The following is a 13,033-nucleotide window of genomic DNA, read 5'->3' on the forward strand; positions in this document are numbered from 1 at the left end:
GATGACAGCATTATCTGGGGGATGTCGGCTGTGTCGGCCATGTCTATATGTTGTACACTCTGGTGGGTAAAGGCTCACTCTGGTGGGTAAAGACTGTAGTGATGACAGCATTATCTGGGGGGATGTCGGCTGTGTTGGCCATGTCTATATGTTGTACATTCTAGTGGGTAAAGGCTCACTCTGGTGGGTAAAGACTGTAGTGATGACAGCATTATCTGGGGGGATGTCGGCTGTGTCGGCCGCCATGTCTATATGTTGTACATTCTGGTGGGTAAAGGCTCACTCTGGTGGGTAAAGACTGTAGTGATGACAGCATTATCTGGGGAACGTCGGCTGTGTCGGCCATATCTATATGTTGTACACTCTAGTGGGTAAAGGCTCACTCTGGTGGGTAAAGACTGTAGTGATGACAGCATTATCTGGGGGGATGTCGGCTGTGTCGGCCATGTCTATATGTTGTACATTCTGGTGGGTAAAGGCTCACTCTGGTGGATGAAGGCTGAAGTGATGACAGCATTATCTGGGGGGATGTCGGCTGTGTCGGCCATGTCTGTATGTTGTACAGAGAGGGCAGGGGAGTTGACTGGTTGGTTAGGATTACCTGAGGGGTCTTCAAACAGGAATAGGTGCGGTCGGGTAGCCTGGTGGTTAAAGCTTTCGCTCGTCACGCCGAAGACCCGGGTTCGATTCCCGACATGGGTACAATGTGTGAAGCCCATTTCTGGTGTCCCCCGCCGTGATATTGCTGGAATATTGCCAAAAGCGGCGTAAAACCATACTCACTCACTCACTCAAACAGGAATAAGATCGCATTGTTTCTGGATATCTTCTGATTTGTTTATTGATCTGATCTGATATTTCATTTCACTTTTTTTCAAAATTATTTTTACTTTTTAGTGTTTGTTTGTTGTTTTTGTTTACGCCTCACTCAGCAACATTCCAGCTGTATGACATCAGTCGGTTAATTATCAAATCTGGACCAGACAATTCTGTGATTGATATTGTGAGCTGTGATCCACTCCATCAGCGTACAATAGAATAGAATAGAATATTGTACAAAAATGTTCACTTGGGACCTGGTACAAAAGTAGAGTATTTATATGGTACAGAGATAAGAACATGATATATATACATAACTTAAATGCATGAAAACATGATGGACATGGAAATACAGGTGATAGAACCCTATCCATATGTATGATTTGTATGTTATTTTTGACGTTATTGGCAACGTTCATCAGGGTATGGGAGATAAAGACTTATCTGATTCTGCTTTGTGCACAGTTTTTTTACAAATACAGACTATAGTCCTGGCAACAAAACTTGACCATTCTTTTGGAGTGTTCCTGATTTGTTTTAGGAGGTTGGTTTGATCAGTCTGGGGAGGGTCGCAAATGTACAATGACATACAATTAAGAAAGTCACCAAACCGACCACCATTGAATTTGTTATGTTTCTAGGTTTGTGAACACCATACCCGTGATCGTGGGTTTCACCGAAGTGGTAAACGTCCGAGACGTGCATCACTTCGGGCTTTCCTTCAACATTAAGCTGACACGCTGTGATATAACTGGAATAATGTTAAAAGCGGTGTTAAACCCAACTCACTCACTCACTCACCACCTTTGTATTTGGTTGCATCTTATTGGGTGTCTGAAGATGGATTGAGCATGGTTGATACATGTCATTGTATCCCAATTGTGTAGATCAATGCTCATGATTTCAATCACTGGATTGGTCCAGAGTCAATTATTTACAGACCGCAGGCATATAGCTGGGAGATTGCTGAGTGTGACATTTAACAACGGTAAAGACAAATATGAAAACTGCAAATATAGTTTATATGATCTGGTTGCATAATAAAAATAAACAAATATGAAAACAGCAAATATAGTTTATATCATCTTGTTGCATAATATAAAAAACAAATATAAAAAACTAATATGAAAACAGCAAATATAGTTTATATCATCTTGTGGCATAATATAAAAAAACAAATATAAAAAACTAATATGAAAACTGCAAATATAGTTTATATCATCGGCACAATGAAAATAAATCGATATGAAAACAGCAAATATAGTTTATACATCTCGGCAGCCCTGGAACAATGGCCAGCATCTGTCAGTGATGTCACAAGGCCTGATTGTGAAACAGTGTTACCTTTATCCCACCATCCTTGCAGGGATACAATGATACATTGGCATGACACTTTCCCGTACAACAGATGGTGGTTGAATCATCGTGTCATCACAGTGAAGCATCTTAACGAGTCTTTGTTTCCTCCAGTATGTCCTGCTGTTGCGTACTGCAGGGATGATGATGCTGATGATAAGTCAGTTTGTTTGTGCATATCACAAAGATTCTGTCGATGGAAATTGTGTTACATTTATTGAGCTATCACATATGTTTGTTTTGCATTTGTTAAAATATTATTTTTGTCTTTTGCATTTGTTGAACCGTGATGTAGAGAACATTTCATGTTTTACAAGTTATTTTTGGGGTTGATGCTAAAACAAGTTTGCAGGTAAATAGTATAAGATATTCTAGAAGTTAAATTTGTGTTAAATGAGACTGTTGGAGTGTGTATGACCAGGACATTTTACAGCAGTTGCTGATATGAATGAAGTCAATACTCACCATTTACTTACTTACTTACTTACTTACTTGGGAGATTTAACGTGCGCTTTCCGACTGATGCGTATTTCGCACACGGGCCCGGCCAGGCCATTTAATGTGTTTCCGAAAGGGGCGAAAGTGGTGTGTGCAACCCAAGAGGGGGCTTTAGGAGTTGCTTATGTAAAATTTGGTAATTTTGAGATTTGGGATAGATGCTGATGGGGTTGGGGAGGAGAACTAAGGGAGCTGGCGCTAAGGCGCCGCGATTCGCTGTGCAGAGTTGCAGAGTTGCGTCCCTTGGGCGCGCCAGAAACCTATGATTGTGGGTTCGAATCCCGGTTCGCCCCGATTATGTTTCTAGGTTTGTCAGCACCATACCCGTGCTCGTGGGTTTCACCGAAGTGGTTAACGCCTGAGACCTGCATCACTTCGGGCTTTCCTCCCACATTAAGCTGACACGCCGCGATATAACTGGAATACTGTTAAAAGCGGCGTAAAACCCAACTCACTCACTCACTGGTAGATTATTGTGTTTTTAGATGCGTTTTATTAGTTCCGTTTTGATTAAGAATACACGACTCATCTTGTAAACATTTTATGACAATGTGAGAGGAAGGGTGTTTAAGTCAATAATTAGCATACTTTGACACATGTTCTATGTGATGTAGATTGCTGTGATAAACCCCCCAGCGATGGATTAAGTCAGCAATAGGATGCTAATGGTGCTGTGTGGCTGCTGCAGCTGTAGAGGGGGCTGGGGACACCTTCACATGTTTTCTACAGCTTGTATGTGCCGTGAAGCTGAGTATTGTCATTATCAGGGACTAACTGTTAATTGGCTAACGTAAATACCAACTATGTGATTAATTTCCACCAGTAAATGTCAGCTGTTTAATAAGAATATTTCAGCTTCATATATGGATGTGGCCTGTAGAATATTTTGTACTGCATTTCTGTTGGATTTGGATGCTTGAGGTAGGTGATGGATGTAGGGGGTTGTAAACCTGACACGGTTTCTACTTTACGGTTCCCCATTCTCTGTGTCAGTGGGTGTTGGTAAAAAGAATTGTCAGTCTAGAGATATTTTGATATTGGTAAGAAAGGTATTTTTTCTCGTTCCTAGTTTACTGTTTATAATTGGGCTGCCTGGCTAGCTTTGCTTCCAGCCCCAATTTTTCTAGTTTCTAGTATACTGTTGAAAACAAATGTGAAGGCAGACTAGCTCTGTTTGCAGCCCCAACTTTTCTAGTAGTTTCTAGTTTATTGTTGAAAATTGGATTGGCAGGCTAGTTCTGATTGCAACCAATGTTATTAATGGTTCATTTTCAAAAGTTTGAACTTGATGTAGAATCCAGTAATTTTTTGTGTGCCAAATCATTGTTTTATCCTCATCAAGATTATAATAGTTCCACATAAACGCATCAAAATTGTTTGCATTGTTTATCCTGCAGTATGTAATGAGCTTGGACATTATGTAACTCATTCCATCAGCAGACTCCTGCTGGGCGCCAATCTTTCTCACTCTGCACTGGGGTGGAGATGAAAAGCTGGCGTTTATTGTTGTGTAATCCCACCCAGTGAGCCGACTCCTTTGATGGCGTAACGACCCCCTCCTCCACCTGTGTCTACCGCCTCCCAGACCCCCCCGCCCCCACCCCCACCCCTGATCACGCCCCAGGAACTATGGACCAGCATCCTCTCCAGCAGACTGGGATGAGGGAGGATTCGACTCACGGGACGGCATCTATACTTAGCTTCCAGCCTGTTACTAAAGAACAAATGAGTGCCCAATTAAGTTTCATTGATTTTGTGCAGGCGGTAAGTTTGAATAATTTATCCAATTTATGAAAGATTTCTTTGGAGTGAAGGTAAAAACTAGGTAATGAAAGGCTAAGTGCTGTCACAGTATGTTCAGCGACTGATTATTAGTGGGATGAAGACACTCATTATTAAACATACGTTGTAGGCAGTGAGGATCCTTCTACTGCCTATGGTAATCGTCTGGTGTAACTTGAGGCGATGCTAGAAAAAGATGATTCTCATTTTAGACGTCTGGCGTCTCATGTGAAAGTGTAGCTATTGTGGACAGCTTTGGATAATGCTGGCCTGTCTGAAGGTGGAATAACGGTCAACATTGTCTGAAAGTGCAATAATAAGCTATATTATCTGAAAGTGCAATAATAAGGTATATTATCTAAAAGTGCAATAGTGATCTATATTGTCTGCATGTTGAATAATATTCAACATTGTCTGAAAGTGCAATAATAATCTTATATTATGTCACAGTTCCATAAGGGGCGGTCGGGTAGCCTAGTGGTTAAAGCGTTTGCTCGTCACACCGAAGACCCGGGTTTGATTCCCGACATGGGTACATTGTGTGCAGCCCATTTCTGGTGTCCCCTGCCTTGATATTGCTGGAATATTGCTAAAAGCGGCGTAAAACCATACTCACTCACTCACTCACTCACTCACTCACTCACTCATAGTTCCATAATAATCAACAATGGATTAGTAAGGATAAGATATATGGATGAACAACTTCTTTATTACAATTAGGAGCGACGTTTCTGTGTGGGTTGACATTGCAATAATAATCTATATTGTTTGAAATGAATAATTGACGTTTTCTTTGAAACACATTAGTTAAAGTCTCAGATTGATGTATTCAGTCAACCCATTGTTCCTCGTTTAATGTCATTGTGTGTTTCTCGACCTGTGATAGAACACTCATGAATAAAAAATTGTGTTTTCGATACAGAATATAGGAAGACAGCATGAAGTCTGTTATTTCGGGCCATTGTCACAGAAGTCATTATCGAATCAAACTGTGTGAGAAAGGTCATGTTTCTTGTCATCCCAAGGGATACTCCCAAGGGAGCTGAGAATGATTCTTGAGTGCACATTGATCCTGTGACTGGGGTAAGAATGGTGCTTTGAGTATGCCCCTGAGTGGTGTAGAAATATGGGCAATATTATTATTATTATTATTATTATTATTATTATTATTGTCAAAGGACCTACCAGAACACTTCTGTATTGATCTAGGATCTTTATTAAAGAGTCTGTGGTTCAGTGTCTCAACTGCTTAAGATGGGTACTATTTAGAAGTAGCAAAAGAATGCTTGAGTTATGTCATTGTGTGTCATGTCACCAGGTATATAAAGGGGAATCAGGCGATGGCTATTTGACAGGCCTAGCAAATTTGATTTGCCTCAAACAGCACTCCGTCAGGAGGTCCTGGGTTATGATGTATATCCCCCAAAGGGATGCCGGGTTAGAATTGGTCCCTAGCAACCTTCGCTGGTTGTAAGAGGCGACTTCGTGGATGGGAGACTTTGTTGATGGTGTGTCATTGTACGATTGGTCTTCAGCAACCCATGCCTGCCGTGAGAGGTGACGATGTTTGTCATAAGAGGCGACTAACAGAATCGGGTGGTCAGGCTCACTGACTTGGCTACCCGACCGCCCCCCCTTCTGTGAGAAGGAAGACTTTGTTAAAGTCTTTACAAGGTTTTGTTCTCATTGTGGATGCTTCATAAATGGACATGCATATTGGACACTCATGAGACTGTTCTATAGATTTTGTATGCAATTCATAAGGTTAGATTTGATTTAGAGTATGCGTTATGCCAACTGAGATTGTAGTCGGAAATAGTGTGTGCATAATTTAGGACTTGTGTGCAGTATGACGAGTATAGTTTCCCTTATTCATATTGATCGAGTGGTCCAGGAATTCAGACCACCTCTGACATTTCCCTTTGCTGGAGCTGTGTGAGAGATGAGTTTAACTGACAAGGTGACATGGAACAGGCAGGGAGCCTGGACAGGTTCCAGGGAGGAGGTTGATGAGGATGTGCCAGACAAGAAACCTGGACATGTTGTAGGGAGGGGGTTGATGAGGATGTGCCAGACAAGGAACCTGGACATGTTGTAGGGAGGGGGTTGATGAGGATGTGCCAGACAAGGAACCTGGACATGTTGTAGGGAGGGGGTTGATGAGGATGTGCCAGACAAGGAACCTGGACATGATGTAGGGAGGGGGTTGGTGAGGATGTGCCAGACAAGGAACCTGGACATGTTGTAGGGAGGGGGTTGATAAGGATGTGCCAGACAAGGAGCCTGGACATGTTGTAGGGAGGGGGTTGATGAGGATGTGCCAGACAAGGAGCCTGGACATGTTGTAGGGAGGGGGTTGATGAGGATGTGCCAGACAAGGAGCCTGGACATGATGTAGGGAGGGGGTTGATGAGGATGTGCCAGACAAGGAGCCTGGACATGTTGTAGGGAGGGGGTTGATGAGGATGTGCCAGACAAGGAGCCTGGACATGATGTAGGGAGGGGGTTGATGAGGATGTGCCAGACAAGGAACCTGGACATGTTGTAGGGAGGGGGTTGATGAGGATGTGCCAGACAAGGAACCTGGACATGTTGTAGGGATGGGCTTGATGAGGATGTGCCAGACAAGGAGCCTGGACATGTTGTAGGGAGGGGGTTGATGAGGATGTGCCAGACAAGGAGCCTGGACATGTTGTAGGGAGGGGGTTGATGAGGATGTGCCAGACAAGGAACCTGGACATGTTGTAGGGAGGGGGTTGATGAGGATGTGCCAGACAAGGAGCCTGGACATGTTGTAGGGAGGGGGTTGATGAGGATGTGCCAGACAAGGAACCTGGACATGTTGTAGGGAGGGGGTTGATGAGGATGTGCCAGACAAGGAACCTGGACATGTTGTAGGGAGGGGGTTGATGAGGATGTGCCAGACAAGGAGCTTGGACGTGTTGTAGGGAGGGGGTTGATGAGGATGTGCCAGACAAGGAGCCTGGACATGTTGTAGGGAGGGGGTTGATGAGGATGTGCCAGACAAGGAACCTGGACATGTTGTAGGGAGGGGGTTGATGAGGATGTGCCAGACAAGGAGCCTGGACATGTTGTAGGGAGGGGGTTGATGAGGATGTGCCAGACAAGGAACCTGGACATGTTGTAGGGAGGGGGTTGATGAGGATGTGCCAGACAAGGAGCCTGGACATGTTGTAGGGAGGGGGTTGATGAGGATGCGCCAGATAAAGAACCTGGACATGTTGTAGGGAGGGGGTTGATGAGGATGTGCCAGACAAGGAACCTTGACGTGTTGTCGGGAGGGGGTTGATAAGGATGTGCCAGACAAGGAACCTGGACATGTTGTAGGGAGGGGGTTGATGAGGATGTGCCAGACAAGGAACCTGGACATGTTGTAGGGAGGGGGTTGATGAGGATGTGCCAGACAAGGAACCTGGACGTGTCGTAGGGAGGGGGTTGATGAGGATGTGCCAGACAAGGAGCCTGGACATGTAGGGAGGGGGTTGATGAGGATGTGCCAGACAAGGAACCTGGACGTGTAGGGAGGGGCATGATGAGGATGTGCCAGACAAGGAACCTGGAGATGTTGTAAGGAGGGGGTTGATAAGGATGTGCCAGACAAGGAGCCTGGACATGTTGTAGGGAGGGGGTTGATGAGGATGTGCCAGACAAGGAGCCTGGACATGTTGTAGGGAGGGGGTTGATGAGGATGTGCCAGACAAGGAACCTGGAGATGTTGTAAGGAGGGGGTTGATGAGGATGTGCCAGACAAGGAACCTGGACATGTCGTAGGGAGGGGGTTGATGAGGATGTGCCAGACAAGGAACCTGGACATGTCGTAGGGAGGGGGTTGATGAGGATGTGCCAGACAAGGAACCTGGACATGTTGTAGGGAGGGGGTTGATGAGGATGTGCCAGACAAGGAACCTGGACATGTTGTAGGGAGGGGGGTTGATGAGGATGTGCCAGACAAGGAGCCTGGACATGTTGTAGGGAGGGGGTTGATGAGGATGTGCCAGACAAGGAACCTGGACATGATGCAGAAATAATAAGATTAGGGACAGTAAAATAGGGTGGTACAGATTTTCATTGACAACAGTTTAGATGATGAGAGTGTGAGGAAGATTTTGGGGCAGAGGATAATTTGATGAGAAATTCCCAGACAAAGAACCTTTGCTGGTATGGCTCGTCATCAGGCCAAGATTAGAGCGAAGGATGTGATTATGGACACAGTGAGCAAGAGGCGTGATGGACAGCAAATTTATGCAGATTGGGACAGGTTTAGTCGGGTAATGAAGAAAGTAATGAAATGAGGGTAGGATGAATGCAGATGATTATCCAAACAAGGAACTGGGACGGTGTGCAGGAGATGTGATGACGACGGAACAGGACTTAAAGGCTAGGAGAAAGGACAAGAAGGATTAAGGTTTAGTGGTTAATCAGGCCATTAAATTGATCAGAAAGGCGCTGAGGGAAGAGATTGAAATGGAAGACAGTGTGTTTGTGGAGGTGTGGCGGCTGTAGGTACCGGTGCATTGTTGGGTCGGGATCCTCTGATTTAGAGGGTAGTGGTTCATTGGGACGTGGCATTAGAGACTGATTGGGCGCTACAGATTGGAGCTGCAGTCCGACAATTTTGAAAGTTGGAAGGAGGATGTTGGTTGATTTGGAAACAAGATGGCAGATGAATCAGATAGGATGTCAGGAAGTAGGAGGGTAAAGAAGACCTGATTATTTGAGACAGGCCAAATTGTGAATGAAGGATACATAGGTCGATGTAAAATTGATAGAGGAACAAGGCTGAGTGTGTAGGAAGTAGATTGGTTTATGCACGGACAGTCTGCTACAAACCTTAATTATTCAAATATTCGTCAGACAGAGAGTCAGTATTAATTGTCAAAGCATGAAAACATATATGTTCTTCAGATCAGGATTGAAAGATAACTGAGACATTTTGTTGGAAAGAAATTAAATTGCCAAAACCATAATGACAAATGTAGATTTTGTGAAAAGAATTGTGAAATGTATGTCAATTTTATGGACATGATGATTGACATAATGAAAAAAGGAAAGGGCTGATTACCCTGGCTGATTTATCTGATCTTCAACGTTATTTTAGCGCTGTCAAAATCAAATCTCTGTGTAAAGTTGCTATGTTGACTGCACCCTGAAGTTCATGTTCGATGACCGTCCCTAACGGACATAACGTTAGTCCTACACTAATACCATGATCCCTGACATGGCAGAGAGATGTTTTTACATAAAATAGTCCAAAAAAGTGTGAACTAATCACATTGCTTTGGTCCCAAATGTTGAAATGTGAGGATCTATCCTTATTAAAATTGTATGGCCAACTGTTTGCTGTTAGCCGGCATGGTTGCAATATTGCCTCTATCACCGTTAGCCGAGGCCCAGCCGACCAAAGGGATCGCCAAATCGGCTCCGCTCTTGTTCCTTCAATCAATGCCTCTGCCATTGATTTGCCTGATCTGAGCCCAACAGACTCGTATAGATTCCCAGGAAACATGGCTGCCAACTACCGGCAAGGAAGGTTTTGGGAATCTGCCACCACCTACCTCCGTGGGGCGCCATCTGCTCTTGCATATAATGACAGACTATACTTTTGCAGAGATGTTTCTTAAAGTTTCAAAATGTTTGTCGCAGAATTCTAAGCTTGACCCTTTCCTTCAGTATGTGAGCTCGTTTTCTACAGGAATGTCTTCTTTGGAGCTTAATATTGTAATCATTTTGTACTTGTTTTGGAGTGTTGTTTTTTTTATGGTATGATTCTTTCAGCAAAGGGATCTTCTTTTAGCTGATGTTGCAATTGGTTCTGATTGCTCTGTAGGCTCTCCCAACCAGATCTTTTGCATTTCATTTCTTTTGAGGGTTTCTGTACCTCAGACGTACAAGCATTTGGAGCTTTAGGTGATGTTTGAACATACATCATTTATACATCAGTCTGGCAGTTAGTTAAATGTCAGCGTTGTGTAATACCAGGGAGAGGATTTGATTGGCTGACACATCTCTGATGGACCATGGACACAAGAATTGTGTTTGTATAAGCAGTGTTGAGTGTGGGTTGTCCTTGGATGGCTGACCTGGGAGATGTGTCCATGTTGAAGCCTTCATCTGCTGGGGCCTTGAAGGCATATCACTGTCCTTACACCACCAACCTGCACTCCGTGGTGGGGACAATGGCTGAGGTGTTAGTCCCTCCAAGCTGTGCACCACAGTTAAGACTGGTCTGAATATATTATTAACCTCATTCACTGTAATAAGGCTTAAATGTCTGTCAATGTTACGACTTCTTGAAGTCACTGGGAAGAATATTGGTACCGAAGTGTAATTTTTTTTGTAAATTTGAATATTAGATGCGTTTTAGAAATGGCGTGTAATTCATCATAATTATTTGAAGGTGATCTTAGACTAAGTCCCAATGTAGAACTGAAGCACAAGGTAGCACTTAGCAATAAGTGAGATCGTTTGACATCACAGATTTTATTGCTGAGTATGTGTCTGGGGTTTCTCTTTGACACGGCAATATTTCAGCTGTATGAACAGCCTGTAAGTAGTCTGGGCCAGACAATCCCGTGAATGATATTCGGAGCAATGATGCACATCATCAGGGTACGTTGACACCAGTCAACAAAGTCACTGAGCCACCACCCCCTCCATTAAGTCCCTTGCAACCAGCATGGGCTACAGGGGACCATTTCTAACCTGAGATCCCAACGGAGTAACCAGCTCTAGCTGCTAGCATTGCTTGAAACCCAAGAAGGTACGGGTTAGAATGGATTTATAACAACCCATGCTTCCCGTAAAAGGCTACTATGCTTGTCATAAGAGGTGACTAACAGGATTGGGTGGTCAGGCTTGCTGACTTGGTTGATGCATGTCATGTCATTGTATCCCAGTTGCATAGATTGATGCTCATAATGTGAATCACTGGATTGTCGGGTCCAGACTTGATTATTTCCAAACTGCTTTCACAGAGCTGGGATATTGCCGAGTGTGCTTTAAACAACAAACAAAACGCATTGCTTGAAGTTTTGCAGTTTTCTAACCTTGTCGTGTGCTGTTTTCCCCTGGGTAATGTTCCTAGCGACACAAACGAAGAAAAACTCCATCACAAACATCAAAGGAGTCGAAGTTGTTGTCTAAACTCAAGCCTCTCACTGTTGAGGTTATAAATATGCCACTTTCAGAATCGCAGTCCTTGACGGAGAGCTTCAGTATCATTCTGAATGCATTACACAGCCATTTAACAGTAATCTGAGTTTGTCCGTTGGGCATCAGTTGTGGACTTGACAACATATGAAGAGCCTTGTATGTAGATAGGGAACATGCTCCATGACTGTGGGCCCTCGGACAGCTTGTTAAAAACCATTGTGGCTCATCAGACAAAACATTGTTGAAGGGCCAATACTTGGACGTTCACTTGATGGGCATATTTGTGCAATAAGTCTCTTGAGATTTCATGTGTTCGATCATCGGCTGCTGCTTACATATCCATGTCATTACATGAACATTACATGGAGAATAGTGTTGATTATGCATGTGTTTATGCAAAGATGAGCAAGATAATTGTTACATTTAACCACATACATACTTGAAGTATATTACTGCAGCAGGAAGGTTTTGTTTATGACTGAAAGATAAATCAACATTTTTGTTTTATATGTATAGTGCATGCAGCTCATATGTTATAACTCGTGATGGGAATTATTCCATTTCGGCTCAACTGGTTACTGTTGATATATTCGGCATAAAAAATACTTACCTATGTTTCAGGTGAGCCAAACGACCCATTGTTTTACTTGCTACCTGAATGTTTTTATCACAACTGGAAACTTATATTTTACATTAGGGAAAAGGTTGTTGCATATCAACATCAGTTCTAAACAAGCCATAGGTGTTAGACATTTTTTTAAACATAAAAAATACATAAATGAAAAGAAACTTACTCATTGACTGTTTTACCTGTAACCCAAGTATTTGTTTTCTTGGGCTTAAGAGTTTGAATGAAATGTCATGGAATTCCTAGTTGTCAAATTTTTAATTTTGGTTGTTTGTTTGTTTGTTGTTTAATGCCAAACTCAATACTCCAGCTATATGACGGCGGTCTGTAAATAATCGAGTCTGGACCAGACAACCCAGTGATCGACATCATGAACATCGACCCACACAATTGGGATACAATGACGTGCATCAACCAAGTCAGCAAGCCTGACCAACTGATCCTGTCAGTTGGCTCTGACCACAAGCATAGTTGCCTGTTACGGCAAGCATCTTCGCGGGTCTCAAACGTTTGATATACCAACAGATGTGATGTGGTTGTCCTGTGTGTTGATGTGTGGAAGTAGTTTGTGTGAATTACCATGATAATCATGAGTAATAAATGCCACGTAAATTCCTGCTTTCCAAGCTTGTTAGGCTGTTGGTCTCAGTGTCATGTTTTATGCACATTCCAGTTTCGCCATTGATTAAGCGATTATAAGTGCATGAGTTAACAGCACAGTAAAGTTGTGTCTTGACGTATTTGTGCATCTCAAACTGCACATGATTTATCAAGTAC

The 13,033-nt window shown here is 43.3% G+C and overlaps 1 protein-coding gene across 12 annotated transcripts in view; it reads left to right on the forward strand.

Annotated features, from left to right (window-relative positions):
- Positions 1-13,033, forward strand: part of LOC139446763 (plasma membrane calcium-transporting ATPase 2-like) — a 186,237-nt gene that overhangs the window by 77,979 nt on the left and 95,225 nt on the right. The window contains exon 1 of one of the 12 annotated variants that reach the window (XM_071228078.1): positions 3,581-3,594. The exons of the other annotated variants lie outside the window; for them this stretch is intronic. The gene's annotated coding sequence lies outside the window, so the exon portion shown is untranslated. Of the gene's footprint in view, positions 1-3,580; positions 3,595-13,033 lie in introns of those variants that run through there. 12 annotated transcript variants of the gene reach the window in all.

This window comes from Haliotis cracherodii, unplaced genomic scaffold (genome assembly GCF_022045235.1).
Source record: "Haliotis cracherodii isolate W230 unplaced genomic scaffold, xgHalCrac1.p SCAF_6, whole genome shotgun sequence".
Taxonomy (NCBI): domain Eukaryota; kingdom Metazoa; phylum Mollusca; class Gastropoda; order Lepetellida; family Haliotidae; genus Haliotis; species Haliotis cracherodii.